Source organism: Schistocerca piceifrons, chromosome 7 (genome assembly GCF_021461385.2).
Source record: "Schistocerca piceifrons isolate TAMUIC-IGC-003096 chromosome 7, iqSchPice1.1, whole genome shotgun sequence".
Taxonomy (NCBI): Eukaryota; Metazoa; Arthropoda; class Insecta; order Orthoptera; family Acrididae; genus Schistocerca; species Schistocerca piceifrons.
The window spans coordinates 439,727,243-439,748,476 of NC_060144.1; the positions used below are offsets into that span (position 1 = coordinate 439,727,243).

General features: G+C 45.1%; 1 protein-coding gene and 1 pseudogene across 2 annotated transcripts in view; both read left to right on the top strand.

Moving 5' to 3' along the window:
• LOC124805178 (vascular endothelial growth factor receptor kdr-like) overlaps positions 1 to 21,234 on the top strand; it is a 511,639-nt gene that overhangs the window by 264,628 nt on the left and 225,777 nt on the right. The gene's annotated exons all lie outside the window — the stretch shown is intronic.
• On the top strand, positions 1,280 to 1,397 carry LOC124709199 (annotated as a pseudogene).

The following is a 21,234-nucleotide window of genomic DNA, read 5'->3' on the forward strand; positions in this document are numbered from 1 at the left end:
CTTCTTTCCTCCGTTTCGAACGCGAGCGGCCGACCAAAGCAGCCGAGAGCAGCAGCTGCTGGTGCGCCGCCCACGCCGCGGCTCCGTCATTCGGCCGAGTCCCCTGGGACGGTGGATGGTATCTGGTTCCGGCGGCTGTCCGGCTCCCCCGCCGCTTCCTTCCTGTTAGTTCGAGCCACGGGATGGACGTTTGCCCTGTCTGAGGCCCACCGGACGTGTCGTTCAGTGGGCGCGCCCACAGGTCTCAGAGGAGCAATCTGCTCCGCCCAGTACTTACAAAAACAAGGGACTTGTTCGGTTTACAAGGGATGTCCTGTTGCAACCAGTCCACTTCCTGGTAGTCCAAGTATCCTCGTTTTCACTGAGCGATACGGCCGTATAGCCAACTTGTGAGGAGACACAACTTCATCATGGATCGTGGCACGACCCAGTGGTGCGCCGTGATGGTCTACTCAACACCGAAGCCTCTTGGTCCGAACAGGAATTCTGTGTCCCAGTTGTATTTAGAAGCTTTACACACCACTGTGATTAGGATGGTGAAGCTATTAGATTGCGTTTCTCTTTGCTCACTGACTCGAAAAATGTACATGACGTTCCTCAACAAAATGGATGAAACGATACGCGGAATAACAATAGGTGCATTTTGCGAAGGCACTGTCTGGACATTCCTCACAACCGCAATGCTGAGTTGTAAAATAAAGTGCCACTTGACTCACATTCTTAAATTCAACATCATGTGCGGGGAGTGTTGCACCCAGCAGCTTGTTCAAATGGCTCTGAACACTATGGGACTTAAAATCTGTCACCAGTCCCCCCGAACTTAGAACTACCTAAACCTAACTAACCTAAGGACATCACACACATCCATGCCCGAGGCAGGATTCGAACCTGCGACCGTAGCAGTCGCGCCGTTCCAGACTGAAGCGCCTAGAACCGCTCGGCCACCGCGGCCGGCCCAGCGGCTTGTCAGGAATATTAAAACATACGCTGGTACACAGGAAGCACACAGCTGGTTATGAATAACAGAATGCATAGTCAGTATGAAAATTCTGTTTCTTAATTACGTGTCGAAGTCATTGCAGAGGGTCATTATAGCGTCTATTATCCTTCGTGCATATATTTTAAATTGCTGGAAGAAAGACACATCCAAAGGCTGTATATATTTTGTTGTTTTTGGCGGATTGATAAAGCATTAAGTATCTTCACCCGCAAATGAATCATTTACTATTATTGTGTCCTTACGAGCAGTTCAAGAATCAGAAAGTAGTAAACGCTTTTGGCCAACGGCCTTGCCGCAGTGGTAACACCGGTTCCCGTCAGGTCACCGAAGTTAAGCGCTGTCGGGCTTGGCTAGCACTCGAGTGGGTGACCATCCGGTCTGCCGAGCGCTGTTGGCGAACGGGGTGTACTCAGCCCTTGTGAGGCCATTTGAGGAGCTTCTTGATTCAGGAGTAGTGGCTCCAGTCAGGGTGTGCTGACCACACGCCCCTCCATATCCGTACTCAGTGACCCCTATAGGCTGAGGATTACACGACGGTCGCTAAGTACTTTTTGAGTCTTCCGAGACCTGTTCGGACGAAGTTTAGTATTTTTAGTAGAAGCTTTTGGGTATTCGCGACATCATTATCAACATTCAGGAAGAAGGATTTTAATTTTTTAAACATTTTCCCACCTTTGCTAGCCTCCAAATGTACTTTTGGTGGAAGATTATCGCCAGTAGCCATTTAACTTTCGCGCCAAAGGTTTTTCTTGAAGAGAAATGCAGTTTTTTGTTAGGTGTCCATTGATTGAAAGTCCAACATTTGTTTTACAAGTTGTACTGTGTGCAGAATGGACCGGGGGAACTGCTGAATTCTTTCAAAAACCTTGACCGGTTTGTCTGGAGTAGTTGTTGCAACAATGCTCTTTCTAAAGTCGGGTAGATCAAAGGTAAAATCCGCATGGCGTCAAATAATGTGTGAACATGGAGGTCATGCAAAATGAACTGTTGATTCTTCCCCCTCATTTAGATAGTGTCGTGCCAGAAGTTCATAATTAAATCCACTTTCATCAGTGCTCCAAATGCAGTGTGGCTGTATCTGCAAAACTGCAGTTTTCTGGTTTACTGCTTCGACAAAACGAGCCCCAGAGTGATGAATATCTCGGTCTTCCTGTACATATCTGGCTGTCATGAAAAGCGTCATGTGTCTACGGCATATTTTTTATTCTTCCTTGAGACGTGCTAGAAATGCTGCAGAACATTAAACTTGTGTTTGGCTAATTTCTCTTGCCTTTTGCGCTGCCCAGTGTTTCAGGTGCCAGAAATGGACACATTTTTCTTCATGCCTTACTGTACCAATCTGGGTAGAATGTATTGTTTTATCTCTAGTTCTTTGATTGGCTTGTTTCCTCGAAATGGATGATTACCTCTCTTTTCTCCACATAACCAAATATTTCTTTGATGTAAGGTATGATTTAGTATATGAATGTGTCTACGATGATGGGCTTTAGGTCGCAACTTCACGTGAAAGTGTATGATAATCCTCATAAATACGTTAGACGTTCTTCGGAAAATTTTGTTAAAATAACAGTATTGGATTTCTTTCCTGGTGGGCGTTCATACTCACCAGAACTCTTAGCTTCTGAGGAATACTGTTTGCGCCACTCCCACTAGCATTACAATCTTGAACACTATTAATCGCGTTATTATCCATAAGTCGTTTTCTTCATCCACTGTCCTTCCAGTGTAACTTGAATTGAGCAGTCAAATGAATCTTCGTGGTTCTGAAAAAGAAAAGCCACCAAAAACAGTGCGAATGTGTCATCAACTTGTGCTGCACAGTATCCCGTTGGATAAAGCCTTCTGCTATAATGTTTAAAATATTCCAAACATTGTTTTGTTAATTTTTGCTGTATTGAAACGCGAATACTTAACAGGTCAGCTCCTTTCCCCTCGACCTCCAAGATTTCCAGTACTATTCTGTACAAACCAAGCGAAACACAATCACACGCCGTCGCAGACGTGGTTAGGAATGTGAGATGGTCTGTGTACAAATGATTGCCGGCCGGGGTGGCCGAGCGGTTCTAGGCGCTACAGTCTGGAACCGCGCGACCGCTACGTTCGCAGGTTCGAATCCTGACTCGGGTATGGATGTGTGTGATGTCCTTAGGTCAGTTAGGTTTAAGTAATTCTAAGTTCTAGGGGACTTGATGACCTTAGAAGTAAAGTCCCATAGTGCTCAGAGCCATTTGAACCATTTTGTACAAATGATTTAGTAAAAATTCCTGTTCGAACCGAGATATGTCCCTTGCCAGTAAGTAGGCTATGTAGTGTGGATTCTAAATTTACATCGATAAGCCGCATTCCACCTTATGGTGTGTTCCGGTGGGTACTTTGTGCACCACTGCCATTTACCCACTTTCCTGACCCACTCGCGAATGGTCTGCGGGAAGAAAGATTGTTCGTAAGCTTCCTTAAGAGTTGCAGTATCTCTAATTTTCCCTTCATTGTTCTTCGCGGGACACACGTAAGAGGAAGCAATATATATCTTGACTCTTCTGGGAATGTAAGCTATCGGAATTGTAATAATAAACCACACCGAGAAGGAAAACGTACGTTTTTTAGCGTCTGCCAGTGTTGTTGGCTGAGCACCTCCATTACTCTTTAGCGCTCGCTAAACGAACCTGTGAAGAAACGCGCAGCTCTTCGTCTGATCTTCCGTATTTCCTGTGTCAGTCCTGTCCGGTATGGTTCCCAAACTGACGAGCGATATTAAAAGTATTGGACGGACAAGGGTTTTGTAAGCGACTCTTTTGTGGATGGATTTCACTTTCTGAGGATTATTCCAATGAATCTGTCTGGTATCTGCCTTACCTACGATTACTTACGTCTAGTCGTTCCACTTTAAATGGATTTTCTGTTACCAGATAATTTACTGGTCTGATGCGGTCCACCACGACTTCCTACCCCGTGCCAACCTTTCCATCTCAGAGTAACCCCCTCTCCCGACGTCCTCAGTGATTCAATATAACGAACAACTTAAATTGGAAGGGACACATAGAAAATGTTGTGGGGAAGGCTAACGAAAGACTGCGTTTTATTGGCAGGACACTTAGATAATGTAACAGACCTACTAAGGAGACTGCCTACACTACGCTTGTCCGTCCTCTTTTAGAATACTGCTGCGCAGTATGGGATCCTTACCAGATAGGACTGACGGAGTACATCGAGAAAGTTCAAATAAAGGAAGCACGTTTTGTGTTATCGCGAAATATGGGAGAGAGTGTCACAGAAATGACACAGGAATTGGGCTGGACATCATTAAAAGAAGGCGTTTTTCGTTGCGATGAAATCTTCTCACGAAATTTCAATCGCCAACTTTCTCCTCAGAAAGCGAAAATATTTTGTTGACACTGACATACATAGGGAGGAACGATCACCAAAATAAAATAAGGGAAATCAGAGCTCTTACGGAAAGATAGGTGTTCATTCTGTACGCGCGCTATACGAGATTGGAATAATAGAGAATTGTGAAGGTGTTTCAATGAACCCTCTGCCAGGCACTTGAATGTGATTTGCAGAGTATCCATGGAGATGTAGATGCAATCTATAGTTTTTATGCTCTACAGCTGCCTGTCGTACCATGGAACTTTTCCCTGATGCTGTGACATATGTCGTATCCTCCTGTCCCTTCTTCTCGTCAGTGTTTTCCACTTATTTCTGCCATCGCCTACCGCGAAGAACCACCTCTTTTCTTATCTTATACGCATACTCCGATGTTTAATGGATGTGACTAGTTCCAGTGATCGTTCTGCAATCGTGTAGTCGTACAGTAGTGAAATTTGGTTCAAATGGCTCTGAGGACTATGGTACTTAACATCTGAGGTCATCAGTCCCCTAGAACTTAGAACTACTTAAACCGAACTAACATAAGGACATCACACACATCCATGCCCGAGGCAGGATTCGAACCTGCGACCGTAGTGGTCGCGCGGTTCCAGACTGAAGCGCCTAGAACCGCTTGGCCACAACGGCCGGCTGGAGTAGTGAGTTTCTTTGTCTGTTTATGCGTAACGTTTACGTTGAGGGTCAATTTGCCAGTCCCTGCACCAAGCGTTGATACTCTGCAGGTCTTTCTGCATTTCAGTACAATTTTCCAGTCTTTAGAATTCTCTGTATACAGCCGGGCGGGGTAGCCGCGAGGTCTAGGGCACCTTGCTACGGCTCGCGCGGCTGCCTCCGTCGGGGATTCGAGTCCTTCCTCGGGCATGGATATGTGTGTGTGTGTGTGTGTGTGTGTGTGTGTGTGTGTTACCTTAGCGTACATTAGTTTAAGTTACATTAACATGTACTTCTACATGGATATTCTGCAAATCACATTCAAGTGCCTGGCAGAAGGTTCATCGAACCACCTTTACAGTTCTCTATTATTCCAATCTCGTAAAGCCCGCGGAAAGAATGAACATCTATACCTTTCCGTACGAGTTCTGATTTCCCTTATTTTATCGTGTTCATCGTTCCTCCCTATGTAGGTCGGTGTCAACAAAATATTTTTGCTTCCTGAGGAGAAAGTTGGTGATTGGAATTTCGTGAGAAGATTCCGTCGCAACGAAAAACGCGTTTTTTTTTAACGATTTCCAGCCCAAATCCTGTATCATTTCTGTGACACACTCTCCCATATTTCGCGATAATACAAAACGTGCTGCCTTTCTTCGAACGTTTTCGATGTACTCCGTCAGTCCTATCTGGTAAGGTTCCCACACCGCTCAGCAGTATTCTAAAAGAGGACGGACAAGCGTAGTGTAGGCAGTCTCCTTAGGTCTGTTACATTTTCTGAGTGAGTGTCCTGCCAATAAAACGCAGTGTTTGGTTAGCCTTCCCCACAACATTTTCTGTGTGTTCCTTCCAATTTAAGTCGTTCGTAATTATAATACCTAGGTATTTAGTTGAATTTACAGCTTTTAGATTCAGCTGATTTATGTAACCGAAGTCTAACGAGTTCCTTTTAGTACTCACGTGGATGACCTCACTCATTTCGGTATTTAGGGTCAACTGCCAATTTTCGCACCATTTCGATATTTCTTATAGATCGTATTGCAGTTTGTTTTCATCTTCTGATGACTTTATTAGTCGATAAACGACAGCGACATCTGCAGAGATTAAGTAGTGCGTAAGCCTGTGCATCGATGACCCCAGCAGTCTGGTCCCATGGGAACTCGCCGCCGCCACCACCACCACCACCACCACCTCTGTATACAACAGTATCATCCGCGAAGAGTCTCGTGGAACTTCGACATACACTCCCGGAAATGGAAAAAAGAACATATTGACACCGGTGTGTCAGACCCACCATACTTGCTCCGGACACTGCGAGAGGGCTGTACAAGCACTGATCACACGCACGGCACAGCGGACACACCAGGAACCGCGGTGTTGGCCGACGAATGGCGCTAGCTGCGCAGCATTTGTGCACCGCCGCCGTCAGTGTCAGCCAGTTTGCCGTGGCATACGGAGCTCCATCGCAGTCTTTAACACTGGTAGCATGCCGCGACAGCGTGGACGTGAACCGTATGTGCAGTTGACGGACTTTGAGCGAGGGTGTATAGTGGGCATGCGGGAGGCCGGGTGGACGTACCGCCGAATTGCTCAACACGTGGGGCGTGAGGTCTCCACAGTACATCGATGTTGTCGCCAGTGGTCGGCGGAAGGTGCACGTGCCCGTCGACCTGGGACCGGACCGCAGCGACGCACGGATGCACGCCAAGACCGTAGGATCCTACGCAGTGCCGTAGGGGACCGCACCGCCACTTCCCAGCAAATTAGGGACACTGTTGCTCCTGGGGTATCGGCGAGGACCATTCGCAACCGTCTCCATGAAGCTGGGCTACGGTCCTGCACACCGTTAGGCCGTCTTCCGCTCACGCCCCAACATCGTGCAGCCCGCCTCCAGTGGTGTCGCGACAGGCGTGAATGGAGGCACGAATGGAGACGTGTCGTCTTCAGCGATGAGAGTCGTTTCTGCCTTGGTGCCAATAATGGTCGTATGCGTGTTTGGCGCCGTGCATATGAGCGCCACAATCAGGACTGCATACGACCGAGGCACACAGGGCCAACACCTGGCATCATGGTGTGGGGAGCGATCTCCTACACTGGCCGTACACCACTGGTGATCGTCGAGGGGACACTGAATAGTGCACGGTACATCCAAACCGTCATCGAACCCATCGTTCTACCATTCCTAGACCGGCAAGGGAACTTGCTGTTCCAACAGGACAATGCACGTCCGCATGTATCCCGTGCCACCCAACGTGCTCTAGAAGGTGTAAGTCAACTACCCTGGCCAGCAAGATCTCCGGATCTGTCCCCCATTGAGCATGTTTGGGACTGGATGAAGCGTCGTCTCACGCGGTCTGCACGTCCAGCACGAACGCTGGTGCAACTGAGGCGCCAGGTGGAAATGGCATGGCAAGCCGTTCCACAGGACTACATCCAGCATCTCTACGATCGTCTCCATGGGAGAATAGCAGCCTGCATTGCTGCGAAAGGTGGATATACACTGTACTAGTGCCGACATTGTGCATGCTCTGTTGCCTGTGTCTATGTGCCTGTGGTTCTGTCAGTGTGATCATGTGATGTATCTGACCCCAGGAATGTGTCAATAAAGTTTCCCCTTCCTGGGACAATGAATTCACGGTGTTCTTATTTCAATTTCCAGGAGTGTATTTATGGGTGTTTGATAAAGGAAAAGTCGCGACGAGCTATCAGCTGTTGCCTCTGGCACGTACATACCAGCGTTTCCCGGGTTTTGAAATACACTTGAGTTAAAGCGATTCGTGAATGGTGTAGACGAGGAGAAACGATGAACAAGGGGCACGTTTGTGGACGACAACTGGAGACTAGTGCTACTCATAAGCGCCTAGATCAGTGGTTCCCAACCTGAAGGTAATTACCCTCTGAGGGATAAAAATTAAAAGATTGTATTCTGTTTGACTCGAAGTTAAATTGTTTTCAAAAGATTATTACTGTTATTACAATTTTGTAAGAGTCTAAGGTTGATGATATAAGTTATCAATAATTATTTTTTCTCAGTATCATTAATGCAGTGGATACAGGTTCCTCTTAGTCCACCCACTACACACGTATGTTGCGCAATGTCCCGCACATCGCTGATGACAAAAGTGAGACATATACGTAACAAATGCTAAATATGTCAAGCAAATGTCTGCTCCAAGTTGTAGGTAGTAACTGCAGTAGTCCATAAATTGCATTACTCGGTTTGAGATAGATAAATGAACTGATAGCACGACGCAGCAGTAACTACATTAAGGGCTACTATAGTGATATACACAGTATTATTATTGTTATTATTATACTGGTATAATAGTGGTTAGACACAGAGCATTAACAGTCTGAAGTCATCCAATTTGTACCAGCCCAGAAGTAAGGAGAGCAGCAATGAAATGATTTACAAACAGTAAGTATAGTGCACATAGATGAACCTGTTTGATTTTAAGTGGGGTTGCAGTGTGCAGATCAAGCAAGTGCCACAGCGAAGAGGCGTAATGCAGGGGAAGTGTGTCTTGTAACAAGTATTCCACCCTCACTGTGGATAGTTACCTTCCTTATTTGAGAAGTAGTTTTAGGTAACACACACACACACACACACACACACACACACACACACACACACACACACACACACACACACTAAATATCATTCTTCTTGTATCATTTTAAAAATAAGTGTTCCAAGAAAAATCTTTCATTCTAAAGTTTAGTTAGGTGCGGAAGTTGGTGATGATCTGGGGACACCGGTGACACAGCGTGTATCGAAAACCGACACACACGGAACGATACCTGCACGAACTGTCAAACCACCACCCGAGCCAGAAAAGAGGCATGATTAGTAAGAAATGCAACACCTGGAAACTGTTCGGAGGAGCAATGGGTACTCCACAAATTATATTAGAAGTGTAACAGAGCCAAACACTCGGCGAAGTAAGGAACAAGAAAAAGAAATGTCGGGTACGGCCTTTCTGCCAAACATTCCCAGAGTGACGGTCAGAATCGGCTGTATATTGCGCAAATATGGCGTAAAGACGATTTTCAAACCGACAAGGAAGATCAAAGAGTGTCTTAGATCGGCGAAGGAGAAAAGATACCCACTTGCAATGTCGGGAATGTACCGTATACCATGCACATGCGGAAAAGTTTGTCGGAATGACTGGACGATCAGTTAACACCATGATCAAAGAGCATAAGCGACATTGCAGGTTGGGGCAGGTAGAGAAATCGGCCGTGGCAGAGCACGCACTGAATGAGACCGACCACATAATAAAATTCGCCGACACGGAAGTTCTGGCTGTGGAAAAGGACTATCAGACGCGCTTGTTCAGAGAAGTTGTACGAATACATAAACACGCGAACAGTTTCAACAAGAAAGAGGAAAGCCTCCCTCGGACGTTGGCGCGCCAGATACATATAGTCTGCGGCCGCGAGCTCGGCTCCGGTTCACCACCGGCAATGGAGGGTGAAGCTTTGACAATGCCAGCCACTCGTGCTGGCGAAACGTCAGAAAAATCATTAGGTGAACGTTGGCCGAAGAACCCGAGACAGAAGCCAATAGGCAGTTTGTCTTGCGTACATGTTCAGTTTCCGAATAAGCTGGATACACCATAAGGAAATCAGACTTTATTTCTTCACTCGAGTACTTGGACCCTTCTTTCGCTAGCGCCCTTGTCCCGTATCTTTGCGTAGGCTCGGCATGGTTAAATCGGATTTGGCATGGTTAATTTTAAGGGGCGGCCGGATGCCCTCCCTGCCGCCACTCCATCCCCCCTCAGTCGCAGCATGGTCTAATGGTCCTTCACCAGTCTTGTTATCTGGGTCGTCTTAGTTGTTCTCGCTTCATGGTGGGTGATTATGAATCTCATATTGTGCCTCTTTCACAGAAGTAATAGCCTTCCTTCCTTCATTCGTTATTGATTCTCTTCTGTGCCCTGTATTATCTCATAGGGTCTTGGAATACCTTCTCTGTACCCAGTTGTGCATTGAAATGACCCAACAAGACTGTTATCCCTCCTTCTATCTGTTTGTGCCACTATATTATCCAGCGCATTTAAGAATTTTATGTCACTACATTGTCTAATCTGTTCTTACCATTAGTGGTGCATGTGTATTTATCGGGGTATAGGCTTTGTTTCCTGTCTGCATTATTAGGTATGATAGCCTCTCGTTAACACCCTTCCATTCACTGACAGTAGCAGAATAGTGTCTGCCTCAAGCGTTGTTCGGAACATAAAAGGCCGTTGCTCAACCCTGTGATCCGATCTTGCCTTAAATATGATATACTCTTCCGACTCCACTCTGTTCTCATCACTGGATTTCTTTTCATTTCTTGCAGTGCCAAGATGCCATACTATGACTTTGTTTGCTACCCTTGGTCATGGTCTGTATGTTAATGGACCTAGTTTAAAGTTACTTTTTGGCCTTCTGTTTTATATCCGATGCAGTATGGATGCTAAGGTAATGTAGAGCTCAGACTCTTCCTTCGCTCACAGAGTAGGATCCCCAGAATTAGCCTACTTGTGTGGACCAAAGTTGACAGAGGATGAAGCACCCTCTGGGGTAAATTGCTGTTTATCATGAGCTCCCTGATTACTACAGCAAGTCGATTTATTTGTTGGTCTATCGTAGTAGCTGTAGTGGGATTAAAACTGTGGTAGTGAGCCTCAGAGGATGTACACAGGGCACACGTAACGTGGACCACCGACGCCTCTGGAATGTACTCTGCACCTTTGCTCCTGTCAGTCTCGGCACAGTAGATACGTCTGAATTAAGTTCATGTTCAGTCGAGAAAATTCCTTCTGCTTCTCTCCCGTTGAAATTCTCGCATTCTTCTTCCATCGAAGTCGTTGATTTACTTCATCTATCACATTGGACGGGGGCCCTTTCTGGGTATTATTCTCTGAAGCCATACAAACGAAGATTTTTTTTTGCGAGTTGTCACTACTCCCCGCATCCCGTCCTTTTTCAATCGGGCTTGCTATCGGATACGGCCGAGTTAATGTTTTATATCATATGATTAAAGTGTCTAAATTTGTGCTAGAAATCCTCTAAAAGCTTGATAGTGGGCTTATGTCCGAAACCAGTAATAAAAAAAGAATTGTTTCAAAATAGTGCGGCCGGTCGCAGCTCATGATACGAACTTGGACAATTCAGCAACAAAAGGTATCCATCAGAGATTCTGCGAGTCTTCCCATGCCCAATGGGGTTCGGCTATACGCTTTCTCGCTATATGAGACTTAGCGATCGGTTTTACCTAATCCGCTTAAGGAGTGCTACAGGGGAGTTGCACAAAGGCATGCTGGATATTGTGGTCCGAGCCGAGCCCATCGGTTTCGTGCGGTGGCGGTGGCATTGCGTGGGAGGCAGGGAGGAGACGTTCCACCGATGTCAGGTGTTTTCCAGGTTCCAAAAGTTGCAAGTAGACGAGAAGTCCTGCCAGGAGGCGAGTAGTATTACACGGGAATTAGGGGATGGGCGACGAGTATGCTCGCACTTGAAATAGTCTTTCTGCACGCATGGTGTGACTATACTGAAAGGTCACAGTATTTAAACAATTATCGCAGTTGCTTGGACCTCCTGAAACCCAAAAGTTCGCCAGCAGGACTCTTGGCTCCTGTGGTGTCGTTGGTCGTCTGGGGGTAAAGCAGCAATTTCGTAGTGTTTCTGGTTTATGAAGTTGAGAGACTTAATGATCGACAGTGATGGATAAATGTTTTTCTGTCAGTGTGTTAAGCTTACAGTAATTCCCACACACTCTTCCCTCGTGCGGGCGCAGAGATCTAATTCTTTGTTTCTTCAGTGTTTGTAGGCATGGAGTTGCCAGTTAGTATGAGGTAGTGCTTGATGATGGAAGAAATGGTGAGGTTTAATTAATACTAACAAGCTGCATTTGTATCCCTTGGAACTTACTTTGATTCGACCGTATTCAAGCCACACACTTTGGACTGGTTCACAATTGGTAGAGCGGCGGTCGGACCGCAGTTCGGTCTGGCGCTGTGTCTCAACCGACGCAGACGGGTGACGTCAATGTCTTGAAGGAAACCGGAATTCCGCCTTCCGGGGCCTGTTTGCCGCAATCTCTGCCGCTCGCTCTGGCAGGCGCGTAATATTCAACAAACTACTCCGCATCAGCGATGCGCCGATTATGTGTCAGGCTGCTGTGTAACACGTTACGTGCGCAACTACCATTCATGCCACTTCCGTCCATTCCTTCACTACTGGATCAAAGATAATCTGAAATTTCAAAAGCCATTAACTGAATCTTAACAGCGGATTATATAGCAATAATACAAACTTCAGTAGTCATAGTTCTCCAGGAAATGAGTATTTGATCTCAGAGTAGAGACGTATTCGCAATCACCTGCTCGAAAATTCTTGTCTGTTGCACCGTAATTGGATTACAGTCATAGTAAGTCGTATTCAGGTGATGCAAACCAGTAATCGTTTCAGGCTACAACTCTAGAGCTTTTACGAACTGATCTGGGCAGTTTCCAGCCGAAATATTCTTCCAGGAAATTACGTCGATCCGGTTGAACTTCCGAAAACTCGCGGAACTTCAGAGCTGCTGAGAGAGCTTAAAGAGTCAATTTACGTTTTGGTCTTGACTGCCTGCCTCATTTTTTCCCATCATTTCTTGCCCGTGTTCGTAACTGCGGGCAAAAAAATCGTCTAGTTCCTCATTGTAGCATACAAAAATCAGTGATCAGATCTAGCGACGAAGACCTCATTCTTCCCACGTAAAATGAGAAATCCATTTTGTACACGAGATCTTGGGGTTTCTTCTCCATTGATACGCTGTTCCAGTCGTTTGCAGTGGTTGTACTTTGTGCTCCCACGGGATTCTTATTAAGAGACCCTAGAATCCCTGTAGAATCAAGCCAGTTATAATGCTTGTGTAAAAGCATTCTTTTCCTCACTATGAACTTAGAAAAAAATCTGTTCTGTTACCAATTACAGTAATGGTTATATATACTACATTGTTCAGAAAATTTTACTTGATTACAATGCAGTCACATTTGTGAAGCATTAAGATCACACAGATTAGCTGACAATGCTTTTCGAACAACTAAGGCTTATTTTCAGTCCTTACATCTTTACAAAAAGCGTTTGCTGTCGTTACTGCAATTATATGATTATATGAAAGTATTATTTTATAATTCAAGTTTTTTGTCTCTTTGTAGTACCGAAAGATACATCTTGGATCTTCATAACGCTTGTTGTAAGATACTTGAAGTAAATTGTGAGATATCAGTAACGGTAGATGTTTGCACCTTATTTAATCATTACGTATTTCGAGCTCTCTGGGGATTCCTTTTGGTGCTGCACACAAAGAATAAGAAACTTCAGTTATACCTAACAAGGGAACCTCCCCATAGCACCCCCCTCAGATTTAGTTATAAGTTGGCACAATGGATAGGCCTTGAAAAACTGAACACAGATCAATCGAGAAAACAGGAAGAAGTTGTGTGGAAGTATGAAAAAAATAAGCAAAATATACAAACTGAGTAGTCCATGACAAGATAGACAACAACAATGACAGCGTGAGCTCAGGAGTGCCGTGGTCCCGTGGTTAGCGTGAGCAGCTGCGGAGCGAGAGGTCCTTGGTTCAAGTCTTCCCTCGAGTGAAAAGTTTAATTTTTTATTTTCAGACAATTATTATCTGACAACTCTCATGTTTTCATCACTTTTTTGGGAGTGATTATCACATCCACAAGAAAACCTAAATCAGGCAAGGTAGAATAATCTTTTTACCCATTCGCCAAGTGTACAAGTTAAGTGGGTCGACAACATTTTCGTGTCATGTGACGCACATGCCGCCATCAGTGTCGTATAGAATATATCAGACGTGTTTACCTGTGGAGGAATCGGTTGACCTATGACCTTGCGATCAAATGTTTTCGGTTCCCATTGGAGAGGCACGTCCTTTCGTCTACTAATCGCACGGTTTTGCGGTGCGGTCGCAAAACACAGACACTAAACTTATTACAGTGAACAGAGACGTCAATGAACGAACGGACAGATCATAACGTTGCGGAAATAAAGTAAACTGTTCACTCGAGGGAAGGCTTGAACCAAGGACCTCTCGTTCCGCAGCTGCTCACGCTTACCACGGGACCACGGCGCTCCTGAGCTTAACACTATCCTTGATGTTGCCTATCTTGCGCATGGACTACTCAGTTTGTATGTTTTGCTTATTTTTTTCATAGTTCCACACAACTTCTTCCTGTTTTCTCGATTAATCTGTGTTCAGTTTTTCAAGGCCTATCCACTGTGCCAAATTATAACTAAATCTGAGGGGGGTGCGATGGGGAGGTTCCCTTGTAAGTAGTACAATGCTGTTCGAAGATACTACTAATGTATAGGTGCAGTGTTTGGCGCTGTTTTCCCAAATAATTTGGAAAGCTTGGGATTGCTCAAGTGAGGGGCAGACACGACCAGTGTACAGCAAAAGAAATATTTTATTAGCTGTTTAAGCGTGGTGGCGCAGTGTCAAGAGATGGGAATCGCGTTCGAGGGGACGATGGGTGAAATCCATTTGCAGCTATCCAGAATGAGATTTTCTGTGGTTTTCCTAAAAAGCCAAGTACCTTAATTTTAAATTGATTTTGTAAGGGCACGGTGGTTTCCTCCCTCAATTTCGACTTCACCGCATTCTGTAACGACCACGTCGGCGACGAAACGTTGAACTCTAATCGTCGACCATTTGTTGGTCGGACGTTATTGTTGTTTATATCACTGAATTACTAATTTCGCTGGTCTTTTTCCAATCCAGTGGCTGTTTAGATAGTAAAAAGGTATCGTGGTTCGTATTTCAGCGACTTCTCAGCTAAATGCCATCGATCCTAGGTTAAGATCGACAGACCCTTTTCAAACTGTTACAGTGTGTTCAGGTAATATGCATTTCAGACATTAATGGATACAAATTTATTCCTGTTTTACGTGAAAACGGGATTATCTTCATGGGAAGTTAGCGAGTGGTAACATCGTCCCTAACGCGGGTTGAAATAATTCTGTTTCGAATAAAACAGTTCTAACATAAAGTACACCACACGAGAAAGGACTGTCTAAATTGACCGAATGGTCCCGAATTTAGCCGACAGTCGAGAGCCAGTAAACTTACAGCCACAATATCATTAAATGTCTCCAATGTCAGGACCTGACCGACCGACGAAATATCATCGTAGTAAATATTCCAGACTACTGTCGGGAGAATTCTTACCGCTGATTATCTGGTTGCTGAATGTTCTTAACATATGTCTTAGAAGAATGTCCTGCGCTCAAGTCAGTTGCGCAACAGTTTCCCAATCAATTCAACTTTGTGCAAAACCAGTGCCAAAGGTCATCCCCAAATATTTGTATGTTTGAAAATACTTGCATCTCTCATTGTGTGGTTAGAAGCCGTCAGAGTTCTTCGTACTCTAATTGTAAGGATATCTGAAGAAAAGGTCCCTACAGGTCGAAATACACTCAATAAGATGTTAGGATAATTAAAACGCGTTTTCAACGTTTACAGAATGATACCAGATTTATATATATGGTTCTTAACTCATATGACATAAACTGTATTAATGTATTACTTAATGCCCTCCTATGGGGCACATCTATCGGGTTTTCGCACGACACGAAAGCACTGCACAACCTTGTTTTCGTCAAGCGCAAACTACCGCGATACGTCATGGAGGTTGCCGGCGCCTGCCTTCCTGCTTTACCACATGGCAGACAAAGGCTTGGCACACGGAAACGCTTCTTTATCAATTATGACACCCTTCTCCCAACCGCTCTGTGATTACTGTAGGTCTCAAGTTCACACTTCTCGGTTATGGCCTACAAGAATGTTATTTAGTTACCTTCTCCAACATCCGCCATCTTCGTGCATGCTGTTTTGCTTGTATCCTAAATCCAGTTCTGAAAACTATTAAAACTTCTGGACATCTCAAGTAGTCATATTAGTAAATTATTACAAATTCTGTACTTCATTTGCACGCATTTCGAATTACCAAGTTACGCAATGGTTTCTTTACTCCAAAGTGACATTTTGTAAACGTTGAATACGCGTTTTAATTGTCCTAAAAGCCGCTAATCACAAGAATTTTTTATATCTTATTGAGTGTATTTCGATCTGTAGGGAGCATTTTTTTCAGATATACTTACAATTAGAGTACAAAGAACTCTGGTGGCTTCTAACCACACAATTAGAAATACAAGTATTTTCAAACATACAAATATTTGGGGACGATTTTTGGCGCTTGTTTTGCACGCAGTTGAATTCATTGGGAAACTGTTGCAAGTGACTTGAGCGCAGGGCATTCTTCCAAGACATCTACAGTATTTTGTTCCACACATTATAAAAGCGTTTTTTGCAATTTCGTTACAGCGAACGTAATTTTTAAAAGGCCTTTACTGCTAGAATAATACCCCTTCAATAGTGATCACCTTCACATGACATCTATCGAATATCCAGTGCATTCAAATTAAACATGAAAAGTCCTATATTGAGCAATATTGCAAAACAATATTGCTGCTGCGGAGCTTGTACAGTCAATCAGGGTAACTTTTTACCAGTCAGTGTATCTTTATACCACCTACCACTTCTGTTTAAAATGGCTCCCGCTATACCTACTATTTTGTACTAATAGTAACATTTCCGGTAACTATGTGATTTCTAGTTAGTATTTCATTTGTCTTTTCAACTCCTACAACGTCTTAGCCTTCAATTGCTTTGGCCATGAAGAGAGCTTCCGCGGCAGTGATTTAAGTTGAGCAGTGCCGCAGCAATAGTCAGGGATTTTCTCTACCTCGTGATGAGTGGGTGTTGTGTGATGTCCTTAGGTTAGTTAGGTTTAAGTAGTTCTAAGTTCTAGGGGACTGATGACCATAGATGTTAAGTCCCATAGTGCTCAGAGCCAAATTTAGCTGCTGGTACTGTCCATTTCGACGTCTGCTACGTGAACAGATTAGTAAAAATGTTGGACTGATAAAGTAACTTCCATAATTCATATTATATTCAAACTCTCTCACACACACACACACACACACACACACACACACACACACTACTTTCGTGTGACCGTTGGTACGGGCAGCAAAGCTGCAAGTTAAGTGCGCCCTTGAAGCTCAGTCAAGTGGGTTTGTTTCATCACTGCACTAGCGATGTGCAAGTAGTGAGGTTACACTTTTAAACTACCCTTGAGTCCAGTGTTGTCACTACTGACTACAGGGATCGTGACTACTTCCTGTTGACAAATATTGTACCGCGTTTTGTTCTCGAATGCGGGAACATGGCCAAAACTATCTCGAACGCCATTATTAGTTCTACACAGATGTATCCAAAATAATTATAAGAAGCGCATTCTGCCCATAGGTTTGTATTAATCTTTTAATCCCTCTGCCAACAAATACAACTGTTAATTCCCAGAAACTATTGCTATCTTCAAGGCCACTTAAGCAAAGTCTTCAAACTTTGCTTAATACCCTGACTCTAGAAGCGGTCTGGTGTTTGTATATAATACTGACTGGAGCAAGAGGGCAAATAAACGCACATTGCAAATCTTTGCAACCTGTGAATGTGCTGAGCGAGGCGAAATCAGCGTGTTCACTTGGGTGGAAGCACTGGTATCTGATGGAATGAATCAGCTGACGAATTCTGCTTTTCTCAAGGGATTTTTACTGAACATTGAACACCCCTCTAGACTTCAATCGCGTTATCAGGGGAAGCAGAAAGGAAGCCTACAACTTGCTTACAGGGAAGGCTGCAATCCTATCGCTGTCAAGTTTCGCTCCCGTTCCTTGCCAGAGGAAGGGAACATCAACTGTTATTGGGACGAGGTTCAAGTCTGGAAGTTTACCCAACTTTTTTGCACTTCTCGCTCTTTACACAGAGTAGAGCGGGCTGTCTAAACGGCACCACACACGAGCGACGGATCGCACAATCAGATGAATCGCATTCAGTGGTTGGCTGCGACTCGTTTGTTTAGTTACTAAGTGTGATTGTGCAACTCTGGCGTCGCCAATGATGAGTAAGAAATTTGCGTTAGAGATTCTAGTTTTCCAGGGATCATGCCCCGCCCTGAGAAGTGATTCTGAGGCGGGAGTTTCTATTTGTATTAAAAGTTACAAAAATACGCCGTCCGATTTTGCAGTGATAAGCTTTTTGAAACTTGTGCTGCACAGGTTTAACTGATATAATTCAGAGTTTTATTAGAGGACATTCAAATAAAGCCCGAACCGCCGCCACAACGGCACCAAATTCTATTCAAAAGTGATCAGCACGTGCGTTAAGATGTTTATCCCACAGGAAGACAGGACAATCAATTCCTGTCTCGTAGAATGCGGTCGACCGCTGACGGATCCACAACTGCACGCACTCTAGCACCTCCTCGTTCTACTGAAATAGACTACCATGCATGTCTATCTTCAGGTCACTAAATATGTGAAAAATCACATGCTGAAAGAAAGATCCGGGCTGTACGGAGGATATTATAGTGTTTCACAACCAAGTCGACGAAACACCCTTCGTCCAGTTGGCAATGTGAGTGTGGGCGTTATCGTGCAAGAGGATGCTTCAACTCGTCTACATCATACTCCGCAAGCCACCTAATGGCGTACGGCGGAGGGTACTTTTAGTACCACTGAGCCCTCCAACCCCATTCCACCCGCGAGTAGTGCGTGGGAAGAATGGTTGTCGGGAAGCCTCTGTATTGACTTTAATTTCTCGAATGTTCTCCTCATGATCATTGCGCGAGATATATGTGAAGGGGATGTAGTATGTGAAGTTCCTCGAGCGTGGAACCTCAGTGAATGCGCAGCGCTGGAAAGAGACTCTGCAGAAATTGCGACGCGCCGTGATGTGAAAACACCCAGGAGTGCTGACGAACAGAATCACTCTTGCACGGCAGTGCCCGTCCCCACGATGCCAATTGGACGAAAGCTACATTGCAGCGATTTGGTTGGGAAACGGTTGGGAAACACTGCAACATCCACCGTACAGCCCGGATCTTTCGCCATGGGATTTTCGCATCTTTGGCGATCTAAGACCGACATAAGTGGAAGTCGGTTTCAGTCGGACGAGGAAGTGGAAGAGTGGGTGCGGTTGTGGATACGTCAGCGGCCGACTGTGTTATCCCAGCGGGATAAATGTCTGAGCACGAGTGGTGATTAATTACGAACGGAACCATTCGACGGTCTTGTTGTGGCAGATGTTCGGTTTTCGTTTGACTGCCCCTCACATTTGAGAAAGCTATACGCATTATGAAAGTTGTGTAACTTCTAAAGTTGAACCTAATTGAAATGTTCAGAGCAAATCTATTATACAACCGTCTCCAGTCTCTTGTAATTTCAAGTAAACTGACCGTTTCTTAAGCTAGTTATAACGAGTTACGGTAATCAGGAGTGCTGTTACTGACAGCATTTCTGCAGACACGTAGATGTTGCAAAACAAATTGTGTAAGTATCTGCAATTAAGCTATGATTGAGTGAAACAGAAATTGAATTATCACACTAGAAAGATGTGTGAAATCCACTTGGCGTCAGTGAAAAATGTAATGTATTCTGGAAAGCAACCAACAGTTCCCAAGAAGAGCGTTTTGAGAAGTAGTTCAATGAATTAAAATTTAGTTTTTTAATAATTTATTTCTTGCAAGTATTTGTGGGTATACGGAGATCATCTGCCACTGTTGCTAAACAGATCGGCTCATTTTCCATAGCAGAACTTATCGACACAGTGGTATTCGTAATGTGGTTGAAATTGGCAAATTGCTCGCGTGTGGCGGTGTCGAGACGAGCGACCGATTGCAGCCGTATCGTTTCGACAGACTACTGCGTTCCGTCGCTTGTGTGTGATGCGGCGCATTACAGAATCCTGGTTCTTTCCAGTCAGTCAACAGGCGAACTTGCATAGTTGCAGAGGGGCCGAGCGGACGGCGCCTCTGCACGATGTCAGGAATGGTCTGGAAGCGCCCGTGGCACTAAGAAAACTTGATCATTCAGTGAATCGTTTAGTGTGACAACTTCAAAAACGCTGGTGCACTGTTGGCCTCCTCCCTTGGTCACGGACAGACTCTCGGTGTCGGACGCTGCGCACATCCTTGTGCCTACGACCTAGCGAGACGTCGTTCCTCTAGCGTCGATACGGGATAACTGCTACCGGCTGAGGGAGTGTACTCGAACCCACTCCGTGCCTCTTCTTCCCTGGACCACCCCATCCGCGGTGTCGTGTAGGCGGCAGGCGTTGAACCCAGTACTGCCGGCCTGTAGGTCCCGCACCTGGATGCGCTTAGGCGAACAGGGCGGTGGTCCGCCAGGAAATCTGGTCGTCGTCTTTCGCTCCACACTCAGAGTACAGCACCTGGTACTGCACTGCTGCTGCTGCTGGTAATTCATCATCTCTTCTGTCAGTGTGGCGTAGCATGAAGTTCATCAGTGGAGTTCAGCTCTATGGCACTCCACAACTGGCTGGTACTGCGCCAGTTGAACTGATACAAGACTTGCTAAAACAGCATGGTCATGGAATCTTCATCGTTCCTATTGACCTGAACTGTTCTCCCCTAATTGGAGCTGGGGCTTCGGTATTTAGAGAGCTCTCCGCAGTTCTGTAACGTGCGGTTTACTAGCGATGACCGCATGTGGCCTCGTTATTCTGCGACCCTTGCTTTGTCTCTTAGTAGCTAGTTAAATTGGTCTTTGAGTGTTTTCCCTATCCGTGTCCATAGCTTCTTGCGGCATCCAGCCGCTCAAACAAGCGTACTATTTTGCTTAGTCGCTGCCCTTTTCTGTTTTCTCGCTGCATGTCCTCCCCCCCCCCTCTCTCTCTCTCTCTCTCTCTCTCTCTCTCTCTCTCTCTCTCTCTCTCTCTGTCTCTCTGCTACTGCAGAGTTGTAGACTGTGCTGCCCGTCTGTCTTGCAGCACCATGTATCCTGGTCCACCGCTAATCGTAGCGTAACCAGTTTATCTTACGTCAAGGTGGTTGCACTCGCTTAAAAATCTTATAACTTGGAACCCGTATTACTCTGTGCCGTAACAGAGGTAATATACAGGATGTTTCAGGACCACTTCGACAAACTGTGAGGTGCGATAGATCATACAGAGACGGTCATTTATTCACATTTTGTGTATATTTGTGGTATATTTGGTGTTCTTTCGGACTATGAATTAAGACACAAAGGAAGTACAGACATTGGCTGCGAGTGGA